General features: G+C 36.6%; 1 protein-coding gene across 4 annotated transcripts in view; it reads right to left on the bottom strand.

Annotated features, from left to right (window-relative positions):
- PPP3CA (protein phosphatase 3 catalytic subunit alpha) overlaps window positions 1-18279 on the bottom strand; it is a 335211-nt gene that overhangs the window by 267797 nt on the left and 49135 nt on the right. The gene's annotated exons all lie outside the window — the stretch shown is intronic.

Genomic DNA, 18279 nt, shown 5'->3' with positions numbered 1-18279 from the left:
CCTTTAATCATATCTTATCAAGTAGTAGAAGAGGAGATTATGGCCTCCCAGCCATCCCCTCCATTAAAGACAAATTGCTTATACTTATCCTGCTAAATAGATTTACATCTAATATGACTAATCTATAAATAAATGGAATACAAGATTTATAACCCCTGTACATATCAAATCACTTAAGATCCATGTTTTTGTATGGCTTAAAGAGTTCCCCCTTCTTATATCACATCACACAAACCGGTGTCCCACGTCATCTGAAACAAAGATATACATTTCAAAGAATTGATACTAATTCCTTTCCCTTCCCTTTCAAACGCCACTGTGTGTGTGTGTGTGTGTGTGTGTGTGTGTGTGTGTGTTTTCTAATAAATATCGACGTTGGCTACTCCTATCTCAGGGAAACACCTCTCCCAAGATAGTCAAGCATGACCCACAAAGTCAACAAGGGGAGTTCTTGAACTTATCCATGCAAGCTGCTATGAATCATGCCATTAATAAATACTAGTGTGAATCATCACAAAGCCGGTCCAGGGAACACAAACCAAGACTTTGCAATCATTCGACAAAAGTTTTGGCTGATAATTTACACAACGAAAACAAAAAGGCAAAAACAGCACAAACTCCTACACCCACATTGCAATGCAAAAGCACATATACTTTAAAGCAGTGGTCCCTAACTGTTTTGGTGCTGGGACCGGTTTCGTGGAAGACAATTTTTTCATGTACAAGGCAGGGGTGGATGGATGGTTTCAGGATGAAACTGTTTCACCTCAGATCATCAGGCATTTGTTAGATTCTCATAAGAAGCATCCAAATTAGATCCCTCACATGCGCAGTTCACAATAGGGTTTGTTCTCCTAGGAGAATCAAATGCCACTGCTGATCTGACAGAAGGCAGAGGAGCTCAGGCAGTAATGCTTGCTGGCCCACCACTCACCTCCTGTGTGGCCAGGTTCCTAACAGGCCACGGACTGCTACAGGTCGGAGGCCCAGAGGACCCCTGCTTTAGAGAAAATATGCTAAAGCCAATATATGTATGTTAAGGCAAATAAACACAAATGCCAACCACAATCTTGGGTGGCTTTTGTTCAGACACCTGACTCCTTTAAAATACTTGCATATACTATGGACATGATTACAAATTATTTAGGTCATAAAGTTTTGCACCTGGAAATATCTACTTCACTGAAAAGTTACCAAGAAGGTAGAAAAATCCTGGAATCTCACAAATGGAAGTTATGAAGTTAATTGTGTTAATAAAATTCAAACAACTAATTAAAAAACAAAAACTGTCTTACTTTAAGGGGCTCTATAACCAAACTCATAGCATCTGCTAGCCTTCATTTCAAAATGGAACTCAAAATACTCTTACAGGCCACTGTGTCAGAATTTTAACCATTCCTCCAAAACTGATAGTTTACACAAATGCTATAAAAAATTAAGTATAAGAAATTCAGCTTCAGCATCCATAGCTGGTCATGACAGACCATCTCAGGAGAATCTGAAGGCCTATAAAAGAAGCCTGGTCCTTTATCAAGGTCTGAGTAAGTGGGTCAGCTGTCACCTGTGACAGAGTTCAGCCTCTCACAAGAAAGTACTAATAGCTGCAGCAGCCCAGGATCAGTTTTCGACAGCTGGGACTTGAAACTGTAGGATTTTAAAAGTTGTTAACTTTTTTTGATGGAAAGCATATATATTCTTTCCAGCAGGTTTTAGATTGCACAACAGGAAAAAAAAAGAATGTGTGTAATATTAATATACTTTTTCTCTTAAAATAAATAGTAATGTGAGGCTATGTTTACTAAACTTTTAATGTTTAAAGATTAAACAACAAGGTCATTTTCAAATCTGTATTTCATTTCTGAAACCCAGTAACTGACAGACAAAAAAAGAAAAATAGCTACTAGCAGAAATACCTTAGCTAATTTACCTTGTTTTAGCAAAGCTTAAAATTTTTGAATTAGCCACCATCTTACATTTTTGATTACTTTAATTATACATACTTAAGCATTAGAAACACAACTTAAAAAGTCACATTCATTTTTAAATAACCCTTTTTAATGTGTACATTTAGAGTGCATCACCAAAAGAAATAGAAATTAAAAGCCTTTAGAGAGAACTGATGTTGACCTTTACTTCTTGACAAAATTCTTGTTTTGAAAATATTCAGCATAGAAACACAAGCCTCTGATCAAAACAGTGGCAACACATGTTAATTTCCTTAGATATGCAGCCCAACTCTAGGCATGTGAGTGTGAAGTTCAGACACCCTGAGCAGCCTGTCTTCTGCTCCCATTCAAGTGCACAAAGTCCTCTGCTTAAAGGACCCACCATCATTCTACAGCCAGGACAAGAAAGACGCTATTTCAATTAACACAAGTATAAAATTATTTTTCTGCCTTCCAAGGTATACGGATCACGTGGCATTAAAAAGGAAACAAAATAGTAGCTAGTGTTCTATTAACCTCTTTTTTTTTTTTAATTGATGTGAGGAAAGTGCCTAAAGGAGTTTTCAGTAAGTTTGCCCAAGACAAACTTTAAATTTATATTGCTAATCAAAGGCTGGTAACTTAAGTTCTGTGCAAACTCAAGAAATGCAAATAAAATACAGTTTTCAACAACCCAGTTCCTGCTGCATTATACCATTTTTTTTCCTTCCTTGACCCAACCGTTTAAGTCAGACAGGTTGAGGAGATAGTCACCTTCAAGAAAGCCCTTTGCCCTGCCAGCTTAAAGTCATGCCAGCAACCAAAGTAGAATCTGATATAAAAATAGGAGTCTGAGGAATCCAGGGAAGGCAAAGCACATCCTGAGGCCAACAGGTTAGATTGCCATCACCTCTTGGTGATAGAAACTTAAGGCTATATCTGAAGGCGCAATAGTATTAACCTCCCCTACCAAATTAATCAGTTAAGTCAATAAATCACTAAAATGGCCAGATGTCTGGCTGAAAAACCAAAGTGAATGAATTGGTGTTGTAGAGTCACAGGTGAAGGACATTAACCTACTTTTTTACAAGTCTTAGCTTATACACAAAGGCCATTTATTTTACTGAGGTAAAATTAATGGTTACCTACCCCCAAAAAATTGCAAGGCTGTCATTACAAACACATTGGAATACTATTGTGGAATTAATTAATTACTCTCAAGTTATCTGAATTTTCAGGCACCCTAGGTTCAAACAAATTAACAGATAATAATTTTTAAAAGAAGGAAAGGAGAGGGGAGGAGAAGGGAGAAGGGAGGGACAGGGGGAGGGGAGTGGTCGGAGGAGGGGATAAGAGGGAAGGGGAGGGAGGAGAAGGAGGAAGGGCAGAAGGGATTAATAACAAAATAGTGCTACCAAAAGGAGAAATAAAGCTTAGCATGCTAGTTACAAAGACATGATGATGTTCATGAGGTAGTAAAAATATTATCTGTGTATTTAAAAAAAAATAAAGGAAGCAGCTGTATAAATATTTTAGCTTTTTCCCCCAAAAAAATGTTCATATGCTGTTCTGAGGATAGAAATAATCCAAGCTGAGGCAATGTGTTAACCCACTAGAAAACACACACACACACATATACACAGGCATGCACAAAATGAAGTGCCTTGAGCCCCTTCATCCTTCCCCTTTTTGATTTGAAACATTTCCTCCCAACTTGGCTGCAAGGCGGAAATCCTGAAAGTAAGGGTCATCAACAATATCTGTCACTCTCCAACTGCGTAGGAGGAAAAAAACAAGCTCTTACTTGCCGGTTTCAATTTAAAAAAAAAAAAGAAAAATGACACTGGTCTGCTATCTTTTATAAACCCACTATAAATGTAATGCCAATTTCATTAAAACTATGTATATCTACAGTAAACTATACTCAAAAGAAAAGTTACAACAAAAATAACTCTACAGCTAAAATATGCATTTTATTTTGCACATTTCCTTCATATCTGTATATCAGAATACATATATACACATAGGTGTAATCATGGTTTGCTTATAGTTTTGTATTCTGCACTTTCACTTGGCATCTCATAACATTTCCACATGCTCCACATATTTGTAAAATCATTAAGAATTCCATAATATTCCACAAATGAGTAACCTATTTATTCACTTGCTTATTTATTTCTACCTGCCTTCTTATAGAATGGGCTTAGCATACAATCACCCTCATTTGAGGTAGACTATTATGATTTCCACTATTCTCTTTTTGGACACTTAGGATGTTTCCAATTGTCTTCCTCATTTTGCAGTGAAACCTGCAATGAGCAACTTCATGTAATAAAACTCCGTTTCTGAATTTAATCATTTCATGATTCTCAGGTGAGTTAATGAGTCAAAGATTGTAAATCCAGTCACTTATGTATAAACATATATAATTTAGTGTATACATTTTCATAGATTTTCTTTTTATACATAATATATGTATATATGTGAGGTTATTTTTAAACTTATCTTTCATTTTACATTAAATTTCTCCCTACCCTCAAGTATGAGCCTATGACTTCCGTGAATCTGTCTCATTCAAATATCACTTGATTCCAGTTATACATTCAATTTAACAATATCACTATAATCCCAAGATGTCCATATGTGTGTGTACGTGTGTGTGTGTGTGTGTGTGTGTGTGTCAGATGTTTAAGACTAACATTAAAATGGGCTTACATGCCCTAAGATCATGCTGCTGGAATGGTGCAAGGAAGTGTCAGGAAGGAAGCTAGACTGACATCAGAAATGTGCCACCCACATGCACATAATGAAGACTGTGTGACACCAACATTGTACCTAGCAAGACAAAAGTGATCTACAGTTTTAAGAGATGAGTGACATAAAGTTAAAAGTCAACAAAAGTTCACAAAACTTGCCAAGAAGCAGCTAGCAAAAATCTTGAAAATAGTAATTTCTCCAAAGGATATAACTGTTTCTAGTTTAAGTCATAAGATGCATTCTGTAAGAAAGATCATTTCTGTTACCTCTATCTCCAGTTTGACTTTATCTGGTGCAGTCCCAGAAATTTCCTTTGGTCACCCATTCCACTCCTGTTAACGGCCCAACAACTGAGGTGGAATTGCCATCCACATTAAACCACCCTTCACATTTGCCTTCCCATCACCATGTTTTATTTTTAACAACACTTATCAGTAACTGGTATTTTCTTGCTTAATTAATATAAATATTTCCTTGCTTAAATAAATACATGAGAATGTAAGCCTAAGAAAATAAGAACCTTGTCTCTTTATTTTTTCATTCATGTAAACAAATATTTAGAGTCCCTACATACGCTGGACAGCGGATGGAGCAGTGATCAAAACCGGCAAAAATGCATACACCCTCGTGAAGCTTACATTCCAACAAGGAGAGACAGACAACCCACTACAAGAGTCAAATAGTATGTTAGAAGGTAGTTAATGCTATTGAGAAAAATAAAACAAGGAAGGAACACAGGGAGTGCCAGAATAAGGGCACAGGTATGTGGTTGCAACTTAAACACCATCTCCAGCACCTACGAGAGGGCTTGGAGGCAATCAATGAATACCACCTCATGGCATGGGGCCAGACTGACATATCCCAACTCCCTGGATACAGTGATTGGTTTTGAGGTATGCAAATAAAATCAAAGTCATTCAGACGCAAGAGACATTGGAGCTAGCAAGCTCCATTGTATTTTGGTGTTGTGAACAGGCAAGGCTTGGAGCTACTATAACCATTTTGCTACTATAAGAACAAAGCCATCATAAGTAGGAAAGCACAATGTAGGAAAGGCAGAACCTAAGACGCAAAATAACCAGGATTGTTTACATTATTTGATTGTCTGCTGCAAATTGTACCCAATGTTTTGCCCCTTAACTAGGTTATTCAGTTACTTAGCGTAATTAGAACCTCTAAATCAACTAAATTAGTTCTTCTATGTGGGTCAAAATAATTTCCTGCTTTGCTTTCACTAATATGAGTTATCTTTGGGGCCAATTCCTCATTTGAAAAAAGTCAAGAGTTGCTGTGTGATGTTGTTTAATCCACTCTGAGCTAGGTTTCCTATGACTTGCAACCTAAGGAGTCTGTATTGGCATGCATTCTAATTTATTATGTAATCTGAGGATTGCCTTCCCAACACATGGCAGGCTCATCACTATGTCCTTGTTCCAGCTCTGGAATACTTCCTCTGCCCTCCACTCCAAGCCTCAATTAGGGGAAGGTCCTCCACTCTACCAATCCACATCCATATCTCCATGGCTTTCACAAAGTATTCACGAATTAATCCATGCATTATTCACTCAACCATTAACTCTAACAAATGTTTAGCAGACACTGACAAACACTGAGAATAAGATTAATAAGGCAACATCCTTGTTCTCCAGGACATTTCAAAAAGGAAGGAAAATACTTGAATGAATATCTGTAATAGCAAACACAGGCTGATTACTTGGACCGAGTGATATGTAGGAGACAATGAGTGTGTCAGTGGTGGAGTAAACAAATGTCTTTGGAATGGCCCACAACTTCCCTCACCTCTACTAGGCTCGACAGTGGTATCAACTTGTCCTATAACACACATGGACCAGTCACAGTGGCTCACACCTGTAATCCTAACACTTTAGGAGGCCGGGGCGAGCAGATCCCTTGAGCCCATGGGTTTGCGACTAGCCTGGGCAACGTGACGAAACCCCATCTCTACAAAAATAAAATAAAAAATTAACCAGGCATGGTGGTGTACTCCTGTAGTCTCAGCTATTCGAGAGACTGACGTGGGAGGATCACCTGAGCCCGGCGAGTTCGAGGCTGCAGTGAGCCCATGATCGTGCCACTGCACTCCAGCTTGGGCAACAGAGTGAGACCTTGTCTCAAAACACACACACATACACACACACACACACACACACACACACACACGGCCCCTATAGTGGGACCTGACTCTTCCCTAAAAAGTTCTAAGGTCTTTAAGGGCAGAACTCTGTCCTATCGTTCTTTTAGAGCTTCTAACATTTCTAGCATATCATACACAGTAAGTCTCCAGTAATTGTTTATTAAATTAAAATATGGGTGTTTTGTACTCAAACATTTGAAAATAATCATACATGCTGTTTATCTGTAGTCCTAGTTGACTTTCATTGCTTTCTGAAACTATCAATTTTCTCTTATCTGTTGTAACAGCTGAGAGCTTATCAGAAGAGCTCGTCCTAAACCAGCAGTGCATGCGCCTCTCCCATGGCATCACCACATGGCCTCTAAATCAGCTCTTCTTTGTGGGTCGAAATAAGTCCCGCTTTGCTTTCACTAACACGAGTCCTCTTAGGATCCAAGGAAATAATTACTTTAGAGCTTTACTTTTAAATACTATATACAGAAGCCTCTATGCTTTGGCAATGAATTAAAGAGAGATTTTCTATTGCCACAGAACTCCTTAATCAGGCTCTTCTCAATTTAGAAAAATAAATTTAAAAGACTAAGTAAGTACAGCTTTTGGTCCTTAGGATAGGGCAAACAACAATTAACCAAAAAACAAGAGGTTGGGGTGGACATAACATGTTCCTGAAAAAGTTTTGAAGATTCTTAAAAGCTAATGTGATTCAAAAAGGAAAAAAGTGTTTTTCTCATATGGTGAATATTCAATCTAGTTTGTATTGTTTTTCCACATGACAGTCTTATGTATTATATCACATAATGTAAATTATTTTCTATGTCCAAATCTGTGTGGTCATTTACAGGCTAAGTTTGATAAACCAACTTGCTAACCATCCTACCCAAATCTCACCCACTATTTCAAAATGCTACATTAAAATTTTGGTACCATTGTACTATTAGCGTTAAGGTCAGAGAATGCATGACTGGTGAAGTAAGGTCTGGGAAGCTGGCCTAGAATCATAATGCACACTCACAATGTGGTCAATGGGCAAGTGCATTCTGAAGTTCACAGCAGGAAAGGGAAAGCAGCATGGAAAACATGCCCTTTTCCCCACTCAAATCCTCCTACCCTTTGTTTTCTCCTCCTTTACCTGCTTGCTCAATCACAGGTAATAATATTATCCCCCCTTTTCTGCCTTCCCATGCTTCACTTTTCCATAACACAATTTGGGCAGCCACTGACTGCCTAGCAGCCAGGACAGGGAATAAGACACGCTCAGGAATTCCTGATTCTTCAGACTTTAAAGGAATATCAACCAGCCCAGCCATGGCTGTGTCCTCATAAGAAAGGAACAAATGTTGGTCACTTTCTCTTTGATGCTTAGCTACTCCAATGAGAGTGTGAAGGGTAGAGTGAACAAATGTCTTTGGAATGGCCCACAACTTCCCTTACTGCCACTAGGCTTGACAGTGGTATCAACTTGTCCTATAACACACATGGGCCAGTCCCTCACATTTTTCCACATGTAGAAGATGCTCCTGTTCCCCACCTGCATGTCTTCTAGTGTGGAATGAGAGAAGAGACATCTAGAGGCCCATGCCCTCCTTTCACCTCCACCACAGCCATGTAATTAGGTGAACTTGGGCAAGTCACTTCAACTCCTTAGGTCTCAGCTGAACCATGTGATTGCTAGGCCACTTGTAGTTCAATGTTGTGCTCCATTTGTTAAGACTCCTAGAGCTTTGCTTTACTCTTTGCTTATTTTTTTCTCTATCTCTCTTTTGCTCCATGAGGGCAGAGACAATATCCGTATCATCAGACACTAGGAATGGACCTGGCAGAAGACAGCCAGGAGGCATTACGTAAGGAGAATGAATGTACCAAGATAGGAAAACCAATATTTCAACATTTAAAAAGCAATCTTAACAAAGCAATAAGGAAGAAACAATGATCCGCTTTTTAGTTCACTAACAATGGTAACTGAGGAATGTCAACATCATCAAGCCTTCATGTAATACAGATATAACAGTAGATCTCAGAAGAAGTGGAATGGAGATGGTGGCTGAGGTCATAAGAATCACTTATATAATAAGAATCACTTATATTTGTAGTTACAGAAAATGAGTGAGCTTATAAAAAGTACTTCTTGGACCTTGCGCCTTCATAATCCAGTATTAACGTGGGACTCCAAGCATTTGTCTTTCAACTAGGTATCTCGTCAAATAATTCTGAAGCACTGATGCTCATCAACACATCAACCCAATTAGGAACCATCAAATTAGGCTCCTTCCAGTCCAGCAATATGTAACTCTATGACACACATTAAGTTTTACCAAATCTCTATTTGTTTTCCTTGGGGTATTTCAGTATTATAATTTTATAACCATATATCAAGTAGATGCTATAATTTCATGTCCTACATATACCTAATTTAATCATTTATATTATTAAGGCCTATTATTTGTCTCTAATATTAGTATATTCTAAGAGTATGCTTTATGAATTTTAATGATAAAAAATACATTATATATGGCAAAGAGGAGAAAAATAAAGTTCCTTCCATCTGGGGCAGGGTTTCAACCTCAGCATTATTTACACTTTGGGCTTGATAATTCTTTGTTGTGGGGGGAGTTCTATGCATTGTAAGATGTTTGGCAGCATCTCTGGCTTTTACTCACTAGATACCAGCACTCTCCTGCTAGTTGTAGTGATGAAAAATGACTACAGACGATGTGAAACCCACCCGCTTCCTGCACCGGAAACTACTAAAAAAAAAACATTAAAATCACTTAAATAGTCATGGGTCCCAAAATACAAAATGTCCATTAATGTTTATACGCAAGGTAAAGCTATGGTATCAATACGCAACTACTTAAGAAAAAGGGCTACTGGTATACTTGGTGTGAACGTATATTCATTCATATTTTAGTGGCTTCAACACCTTTACGAATAGTCAGGCAAATGAGTTTTATCAAAATGGGCATCTATTTTTTATTTTGTACATAAAGCTTACACAGGTGGAAAACCTCCAAAATTAGTACATGCATGTTCTAAGACTATGAAGAAATTCCAAATAACATTTTCTTAACCTTCTTTTTGGAAAACTGGACACTGTCATTCAAAATCTTACTGTAGACTCCATGATTTAAGACCATGTCTAGACAGAATGAAACAAAATGGAGACTTGGCAATTCTTTGGTATTATTACTTTGCTTCAAACTTTTCTCTCTGGGATTTAAATTACAGCTTTTAGCTGTCAACACTAATAAATTTAACCAGATGATTAGCAAACTTACAAATAACTTTTTGCCATATAGGCATTACCTACTGTCATGAGTTAAAGATGTTTCCATTCCCTCCTATGATTCGTCTTCAGAACAGGTTTGGAATCCCAGAGGAAAGTGCAAAAAGTTTAAAAAGAAAATCACTCATTCTGCAAGTTTAACACTACAGAGTGAGATATTTTGTTCCAATGGATCAGACCCAATAAGTTATGAACTTTAGATAAACTTCTTTGGAACTGTAAGACCTCAAGAATGTTTCCTTCTGTGCTTTCTTTTGTAACAGATTTGAAAATAAGCTGGAGTTGTTGTTGTTGTTTCTGAAGGAATATTACAGGTCTTTCAAGCAAAATGTGTCAAGAGGAGAGTCACATTGACTGTTTAACCTTTGAATTATATATATGCATTTTAAACATGTTCCTAAATGGTAGCACAAAAGGAATTTCCTAACCTTGTTAAGAATTACCAACCTTATAAAAGGGGGTAATTTTCCCAAATAAAACTCAATAAATTTCAATTACAGCAAACTTTAAAGCATTTTAAATTTCTATTGGTATGTAATTCACAGTGGAACATAGAAAGTTAACCATTTCTCAGAGGCTATTATGTTTGTTTTTAGAACGAAATATAAGTATTTTGCATGTGAAAAATGTTAAGATTATTCATCTAGAGTCTACCACAGTCCAGATTTCTCGCAGTATCTTTTGTTCATTTTACTGCTCCTTAACAGATGCATGAGAAAGCTAAAGAAAAATAAAGATGAACTACTTTTATTCTACTACACTCCATATTTTGATAAACCAGTTCATCTTTTTTGCTTTAAGCTGACCTTTTCAAAAATAATCAGATAAGTAATTATAATATGTCCATTCTCTTTTTAAAGGTGGAATCCCATATATTCCTATTATTCCTATTAATTCTGGTGAGTATGTTATGTCATTTAAGGGTTTTATCACAGGCTTACTTTCCTGAGGGTTTCAACTAGATTGTTTCTGTTTCCCATTTTTTAAAATAAAGGTTCATTTATTATTACAGACATATGCAAAAGTTTACATTTATGCATACATGATTATAATTAACTAAAAAGTCATACATCTAAAAGTTAGGAGACTCGAGATTATAGCTGAAGTTAGTCAATGACTCATAGTAAAACACTGCTAACTTATTTAGTGGCCCCTTCTATAACACCAATCTGCCATCACACCACTGTAGAAATATTCTGAAGTTAAATAGCAATACGTTGAAATAACATATATTTAAAACACCAAGAGGCTTCTTTTAAAAAGTGTTAATATATGCACAATTGAGTACAATATCATGCTAGGAACTTATAAAACTCCTATCAAAATGCCATGGTTCAGAGACAGTAGCAAATAAAATAATACACAATGATAAAACAGGAAATATTTATATATTGCTTTCTTCCTCATTTATAATCGTCTTTTCTTTTTAATGAATTTTGATTGAGACTGCTAAGTGACAAGTTGTCTGGGCTTCCATAATCTTCTTTAGTCATTTCTTTTGGAGTTAGAATGAGATTAATTCCAGATGAAAATAAATATTATCTCTCTTCGCACTGTGCCTAGCACATAGTAAGAACAAGAATAAGCTTCCAGTTTAAATGAAGAACCTGACACATGGGGCAAAACTAATGATGATCATAATCATTTACCATGTCCTAAGAGATTACTATATAGACATCATGAACTGGCTATCGTAATACAGGTCATTGCTTAACCTATCCAGTGTAATGTTAACAGATCCATCTAAGGTGACAGAAGTGGGCCCAGGGTCTCTTAGGAAACATATAGTTTGACCATGCAGAGGGCATCATGGCCAATTATACCTGGAATGTCAAGAAGAGGAACCCACTAGATGACCAGCCTTGGGAAAGAGTCAACCATGCCAGCCCAGACACATATAGCCAGCTGCTGGCACTGGATTCTGCATATAACCTACCATGACAGAGGTTTCTATAGGCCTGTTTCCCTACTTCCTTATGCAGGAATATTCATCTGGATAATGAAGATCCCCTGTCCTAAATCTGAGATTTGGCTTGCATTTAAACATGAAATTAAACATGTATTTAAACTGAAAATCTGCTGCAAACTGTTTCTCTCATGTTGAAATACAACTGTTTTGATTGGGTTTTCATGCCTTATAATGTTTTCTGATTGTTCCTTTTGAATAGTTTAGCTGTTTTTACTTTGCTCTCCACTGTATCAGGAGTGAGAGAACATTATTGTTGCAAAGAAATAGGACCAGGAATCAGGAAATCAGATCTTAAACTGACTTCTCATATTTGTGTCCCCTGGAAAATCCTCACTGGGCTTTCTCAATGGGAATAGGCAATTCCAATAAGTGACTCCAGAGATTCCTCTCAGTTCCAAAGACCTAGGATTGTAGTATTTCTCCTATATATATATATATCCTAGGGTCAGAACAAGCTAATGGGTCTCATAGCTCCTTATGCCAGCATTACAGAAAGATGTACCCTCAGATAGACTCAAGAGTCCCTAAGATGTAGCCCAATGTCATTCAGGACCCCAAAGCCTCATATTTCCTTGTACACTGGTCGAAGATAAAGAACTCTTGTAGGATACCTAACTAACAATATCTATATCAAGCAGGGATATATATATATATATATTACAGTTGACCCTTTAACAACATAAGTTTGAACTTCCCAAGTCCACTTATACATGAATTTTTTTCATTAAGTTATACAGAGTATGCATGCCTCCCCTGCCACCTCCTCTACCTACTCCTCCTCTGCCACCCTTGAGATAGCAAGACGAATCTCTCCTCTTCTTCCTCAGCCTACTCAATGTAAAGGCAACAAGGATGATTATAATGGCCCACTTCCACTTAATGCATAGTAATTTTCTCTTCCTTAATGATTTTCTTCGTAACATTTTCTTTTCTATAGCTTTACTGTAAGAATATGGTATATATAATACATATAACATACACAATATACGTTAATTAACTTTATGTTATCCATCAGGCTTCCAGCCAACAGTAGGCTATTAGCAGTTAAGTCTGGGGGGGGAGTTACAATTTATGCATGAATTTTCGACTACATGAGGGGTCAGTGCCTCGAGTCCCCAAATTGTTCAAAGGCCAATTCTGTGTGTGTGTGTGTGTGTGTGTGTGTGTACACTCATGCATTGCTTTATGATGGGGATATGCTCTGAGAAATGTATAATTGGGCAATTTTGTCATTGTGCAAACATTAGAGTGTACTTGCACAAACCTAGATGGTATGTATGTAAATATTTTTTCCACATGGAAAACTAAAGGTCCCAGCACCACTGCTGAATATCAATAATTTCTCTTAATTGATCTGCAATGTCAATATCAAGTGCCATATATCGGGTTTTTTTTTTTTTTTTTCTGGTAGAGAAGGGGTATTGCTATGTTGCCCAGGCTGGTCTTGACCTCCTGGCCTCAAGTGATCCTCCCGTCTCAGCCTCCCAGAGTCCTGGAATTACAGGCATAAGCCACTGCATACAGCCCATTAGAGTGTTCCAGGCTACAGATACAAGGCTTGAGGACCCCATTAGTCCTGCAGTCCTTGTTCTGAGATCAGTGAAAAAACACTGAAGACTTGGAAGCTGGACAATGACAGAAGGTTTTTTTGTTTGTTTTTTGTTTTTTTCTTTAGAGACAGGGTCTCACTATGTTGCCCAGGCTGGTCTTGAACAATCCTCCCACCTCTTCCTGCCAAGTAACTGGGATTATAGGAATAAGCCATCATGCCTGGCTCAAATATACTCCATTATAATCATATAGGACCCTGTCCTATACGGGGTCTGTCACTAACTGAATCATCACTATGCAGCACATGACTGCTATGTGCATATATGTATTTATTTATAAGAAATAAATATTACATACCAAAATTTTACAGTTTTGTCCTCTATCTCTTTGGAATGCTAAAGGACAGACACTTGTCTTTTTAAATACCCCCATTGTACCAAATATGTACACAGCCTCAGGAAATGAAGATGAGTAAATAAATTTATAATTTCCGTTATAAAATGTCTAACTTATTTTCATCAGGTCATAAGCATTAGGAGGTAAGGCCATGTTTACACTGTCTGCCCTATATCATCAAGGACCAGCCTGCCACATAGTCTTACAGCTACTTTAAAAGGCATTCTTTGAACACACTTTTTTTAATGTGTACCCAGCTTCATGCTTGGCACTGAATTTGCAAAGGTGATCAAGATAATCTCTTAAAAGCATAAAAATCTTCCAAAATTAAAAAGATATAATAGCCTCTGCTTCCCAGAAACATAGTCTACTAAGAAGGTGGGGTGGAGGAAGTAAATAAGCAGATAACAGACTAATACACTGCTATTTCAGAGAGAGAAATAATTTGGGTCATACCACAAATAGGGTCATACCACAAATCAGACAAATAAGCTACAATACTACCAACTTCACTTAACAGATACAAATTAGTAAGGTTAATGTCCACTCATTAAACATTTCAATCTGTCAAGTCAAGCTACCCATATAAACACTTTGTATCCAGAAGATGTTGATCATAGTAGCTATAAAACAGGTTTAGTCAGAAAAGCTATTAGGATCAAAAATTAGCAGTCACACATCTTGGCTTGGGTATTCCTAACACATAAAGGACAAAGATCACATCAAAAACATAAACCATGAGCAACCTACCAGTGCAACACCATTAATATTACCATAGTGATAAAACCATTTTTGTTTTAATGTTTTAAATTAATTTTAAAATCCCTTTTTGCCAGCCAGGCGTGGTGGCTCATGCCTGTAATCCCAGCACTTTGGGAGGTCGAGGCAGGTGGATCACTTGATGCCAGGAGTTCAAGACCAACCTGGCCAACACGGTGAAACCCCGTCTCTACTAAAAAATAGAAAAAATTAGCTAGGCATGGTGACACAAGCCTGCAGTTTCAGCTACTCGAGAGGCTGGGGCATAAGAGTCACTCTGCTGGGAGGCAGAGGTTGCACTGAGCCGAGACTGCACCACTACACTCCAGCCTGGGTGACAGAACGAGACTCTGCCACGTAATATTTCATATAGTAGTCCTAAATGTCATTCTGGATTGTACTGTATATCTGCCTCCCTCAAAATAATAATATCTCTGAATAATTCTGAGTTCTCTCCATACAAAAAAAATCACTGTTTCTATCACTATTTATAAATATTTTGGTAGACACGAAAAAATAATAATGAAAAGGGAAAAGTATTCATCTAAAATTATCTCAATCTTTAGATTTAGGAACAGGATTTTACTTTAAATCATTCCAAACATCCTTAAAACAGAAGTCACCATCATTCACCACAAATGGAATCATCTCAAACACCAAGACAGTACACATGTTTATACTTACATTTACAAATTTACATAAATGCATATATTTGTATATAAAATGACTCATTTATATAAATACATACACACAGACACTGACATAAAAACTAGCATTCATATCTTCAAATGTCCAACATTCACACTTGTGTTTACTGAAACTACAAAATTCAATTCATTTAATGTCAAATAACATGATACTACCTGCTAAATATTAGGCCCTCCCTACTCAAACATTTCCAATGAAATCTGTGTTATGAATCACCCAATTCGATTGATAATCCTTGACACAAGTAATGTTAACTAACCATTATATATATTAAATTTATATATTATATATTAAATTTATATATTGTATATATTAAATTTATATATTATATATATATTATATATAATATAGGTGTAATTTTTTTTTTTGAGACAGAATCTTGCTCTGTCACCCAGGCTGAAGTGCACTGACACAATCTCAGCTCACCTCAACCTCCGCCTCCCAGGTTCAAGACATTCTCCTGCCTCAGCCTCCCGAGTAGCTAGGATTACAGGCACTTGCCACCACACCCGGTTAATTTTTGTATTTTCAGTAGAGACGGGGTTTCACCATGTTGGCCAGGCTGGTCTTAGCTCCTGACCTCATGATCCACCCGCCTCAGCCTCCCAAAGTGCTGAGATTACAGGTGTGAACCACCGCGTCCAGCATTTAAAGCATTATTATATAGCACCATATTTTATATATATATATATATACATAATTTAAAAAATCAGTTAAAGGAAATTACTAGATAATGATCTAATTAAAATAAAACATGCAAATAAGTAAATATTATTTATATTTGTTTTCTGCAAAAACTGACCCATTTAATGTAGTTTATAGAATATCCTAAAGAAATTTCTGTTTCAAAGAAAAAAATTAAAAATCAATGCAAAGCTACACAGTTTCTAAAAGGGTATACTTTTTTAGATACTAGTTTTACTGATAGAGACTATGTATACTTTTAAATATTTCTTGCATTTGATAATAATGAAAAACAAAATGTATAAATGCTGTAGATAGAGCACTAGATTTAGAGTAATCTCATTTGTAAATTGGTTTATGCCAGAATTACTCCCCAGAATGTTGCTCAAATGAAGTATCAAGCATCAGCTCCGTCATTAGCCAGCTGTGTAACCAGGACAAGTAATTCGCCTCAGTTTGAACATCTTTAAAATGCTGATGCATCCTCATCTTCAAGGTTCCTTCTGGCTTTAACATTATGAAAAGACCAAACTGCGATGATATATTATTACAAGAATCTTATAATTCAAAAAGCAAGGATAAACTTTTCTAAGCACACTATTACAGAGTGATGACTGTTAATCTGTAACAAGTTTGCTATAGCATTCAATAATAAGACAATTAACAGAACATGACATGACATCTCTAAGGCCGCCATTATGGCACTTTTTCTTTTGAGATGGAGTTTCACTCTTGTTGCCCAGGCTGGAGTGCAATGGCGCAATCTCAGCTTACTGCAACCTCCGCCACCTGGTTCAAGCAATTCTCCTGCCTCAGCCTCCCTAGTAGCTGGGACGACAGCACATTTTTATGCAGAACTCAAACTAATCTAAAAAACAAACCAGTTAATTTTCAATATTATCATTCCGATTGAGAAAGGGAGAAACTGAGTCCCAGAACCACAAGAGTGATTTGGCCCCGTGTCAGCCAGACAGAATCCAACATGACAAGACAGAAGTTTCTGGCTCCAACCTCTGGCCTTTTAAGAGTAAATGCAATTCAGACTCCCTAATTACTCTAAGGCAGAGTTATTAACAAAGCACAGGAATCAAGTTGAAAACTTTAGGGTCGAATGTATGTCTTGCTTAAAAATTGGGAATGGCCATTAAATTTAGTTTTGAGTATCATTCAAAGCTATATTCCACTTCAAAATTCATACCTCCCTTAAAAAACTCTAGACAAATTTTTCATCATCAAAATGAGATTCAATCTCCACTGTGACTATGTCAAAATGCGAGGGAAATACAAGGACAGATTCTGTAATTTGTTATATTTATCTCTAGGTTCAGTAATACATTGTTCAAAAAATGTGTAATTCTGACTCATTTCAAAATAACATGTTTCCCTAAAGTAAAATGGCCAAAATTTATATGTAAAATTCTATTGATACTTTTAAAATGACAAATGTAATATTCATATTTATTTCACATCCACCTCTCCAGCAAGCTACATGAGCTCACCCTAGGGAAATATCCTTATTTTTTCTACAAGTACACAAAAATATACAAACATATGCATTTTTATAAGTTTTTTTAGCAAAATGACATGAAATACATGACCATATATTTATATGTACCTACATATCTACAACTTTCTTTGCTCACTTCAAAAATATCATGTACATTTTCCCAAGTGTACAGTGATCCAATTATTTTAATATAGCTGCATGACATCCCATAGTTTGAATGTACCATATGTAATCCAAAAATGTTTCACTGATATTTTTAACAAATAAAAATACATCTTTAACAATTAACTTATATTCACAACATATAGGTTGTTAACAATAGACATTCTCGTACTCTATGTATTGGTATTCTCTATAGGATGGATTCCCAGAAGTAGGATAGGATCACCGAGAGAAAAAGTACATTTTTCATTCACCTTCTTATCATGAGTACATAAAAACGTCAACTATCTGATATTCTTAGAAGCACTGGCTATTGGAAGTCCTCTTAAGTACACCAATTTGAAAGGATAAAAATGACATCTTATTGTTTTCATTTGTATTATCATGACCACTCATAATGTTGAACATAGTTCTATATCTTCA

Source organism: Symphalangus syndactylus, chromosome 10 (assembly GCF_028878055.3).
Source record: "Symphalangus syndactylus isolate Jambi chromosome 10, NHGRI_mSymSyn1-v2.1_pri, whole genome shotgun sequence".
Classification (NCBI taxonomy): domain Eukaryota; kingdom Metazoa; phylum Chordata; class Mammalia; order Primates; family Hylobatidae; genus Symphalangus; species Symphalangus syndactylus.
Note: the sequence above shows the minus strand (reverse complement) of the source record. Positions and strands in the feature narration are given on the sequence as shown.